Below are 2,520 nucleotides of genomic sequence, written 5' to 3' on the forward strand. Positions count from 1 at the left end.
GTGTGTGTGTGTGTGTGTGTGTGTGTGTGTGTGTTAGTTTAAGTGATTTCTGTCTTTTGGGGAAAGGTTTCTTGATGAGGTATAAAGATTACATTTATCTGTGAGAAATGGGACAAATATTTATAGATTGTTGTTAGCAATTATTCTGGTTTAGTAAATTCATACTTGCACCTAAAGCTCAGGGAATATTGTGTGGAAGCAGGGGAAGAATTATTGTAAGAGTAAGAAGATAAAGAGTTTGCTGTCATATTGTGTCTCTTTATATTGTCAAAAGCTATACCCATAAAAGTCTCATGAATATGACTGCTCCAACATGAATTGAACAAACTCATGGGTACAAGCCTATGAGGTTTCAACCTTTCACAAAGAACTAAAAGCAACTGAGGAAAGCTGGTAACAGGAGACATGATCTTGTCCAAAGAAGAGCACATCAGCTGGTTGTCCAGTGCCAAAAGTCAACCCCAGCAACACACATACAGATAAGTTCATATAGACAGAACAGTGTATATATCTATATGAATATATAAATGTATTAAGAATTACTGAAAAATGATGCCATAAATTTGAGAAAGAACTAAGAGGGTTACATGGTAAGTCTGAAGAGAAGGGAAGAAAAAAGTACTATAATTACATTATAATCTCAAATAATAAAATAAAATCTATTCTTTGAAGTGATCAGTAGTCACTCAAGAGACCCCTAATTGTTCAAAATACTAAAAATAAATTGCAATTGAAAATCTATCCCTAAAATGAACATTGATATCATCCCTGCCAAAGCTCAAGGATTATCTTGGAAATGAGAAAACAAATGTAAAAAAAAGAGGTGTGTAACACTGACTTTCTGGCATAACACGACCATTGTATTCTTGAACTCACAGAAGCTATGATTAACTTCCCATGATTCGCACAATATTGGACATGGCAACGTTCATCATTGAAGGGGCAGTAGCATAGTGAAGCCAATCCTTCCCTGAAGATTTATATTCAATTAGGATCAATAAAGAAAAAAGAGAGATTTCTGTTGCAGAAGTGTACCTATCAGTGTGCAAAATCTCACCTATGTTTCTTTAATCAACCCTAATGACAATGGTGCATCATAAAAGAAAAAAGACATTAGAGTAGAAAGGGGCTGTTAAGAAAGAAGGAAATTATTAGCAGTGAGTGGGGAAAAGAGAGTAACAGTGTGAACATCATTAAAATATATGTATACATCTATGGAAATGTCATAATAAAACCCATTATTGGCACATATGCTAATGAAAGCACTAAAAAAATACTTTTAACCTTAAATGAGCTACGTCAAGCATAATGATGGGTTGTATTTGTGCTAAAGGAGATTGAATTTGTCAATTAAGTTAACAATTGCCTTCAAGCTCTATGTATTCATAAGTGCAATTTTGCAAACTTCTTTCTCTGAAACCCTTTTGAAAACATGAAGTTTGGCACCTGATTTTGTACTTCTACTCTGAGTTTTTGACATATTTAAACCAGCAGTATTCCTTATAGTGTCCTATACCAAGAGATATAGAGATGTAAACATTCTCCTCTTCCATCTAATTTTTTTTATTGAAAAAAAAATTTCCGCCTCCTCCCAGCCTCCCATTTCCCTCCCGCTCCTCCCATATGACTTTGAAATATTCTAAACATTTTGGATAAGTAATAGATTAAGTAAAATCCTTTATTTGTTATAGGCAGAGTCTGCTAATCACATAGAAACTGTCTTATTACAACACTGCTTAGCCCATTAGTTCATGTTCCTTATTGTCTAGCTCTTATATCTTAAATTAACCCATGCCTATTATTTTATATTTTTCCACGAGGCTCATGGTTTACCAGTACCAGCATGTGAGTGTCTTTCTCCTCTGGCTGCCACACGGCACCTCACTGACTCTGCATACTCTCTCTCTCTATATATATATCTTTTCCTGCCTGGCTATACTCTCTTAAGCCATTGGCCAAATTAGCTTTTTTACTAGCCAATAAAAGCACCACTTACAGGAGGACTTCCCACACCATTTCCCCTTTTCTGTCTAAATAAAATGGAAGGTTCTCACTTTAACATAGTAAAATTACATATAACAAGATTCAAGCAAGAATTACAGTTACAATATTTATATCTACATTAACTTTTATTATACCTAAGGAAAACTATAACTATCTATTCTTCAATTCCATCAAAGACTGCAGAAGGATATTATATTAACTAAGTTAACAGGAACTGCATTGTAAGCAACTTCCAAAACTCTAGAATTGACATTATTGACTGAGGCTGTTTAGACTTAAATTAATCACACAGAAACTATACTATTTAAATAACTACTTGGACAATCACTTAAGCATATTGCTAGCTAGTTCTTATATCTTAAGTTAACCCATTTCTATTAATCTGTGTATCATCATGTGGCTGTGGCTTACTGGCAAGTTTGGTGTGTCTGTCTCCTGTAGGTATCTACATGACTTCTAACTGACTCTGCCTACTCTCTCTCTCTCTCTCTCTCTCTCTCTCTCTATATATATATA

This window comes from Microtus ochrogaster, chromosome 2 (assembly GCF_000317375.1).
Source record: "Microtus ochrogaster isolate Prairie Vole_2 chromosome 2, MicOch1.0, whole genome shotgun sequence".
Classification (NCBI taxonomy): Eukaryota; Metazoa; Chordata; class Mammalia; order Rodentia; family Cricetidae; genus Microtus; species Microtus ochrogaster.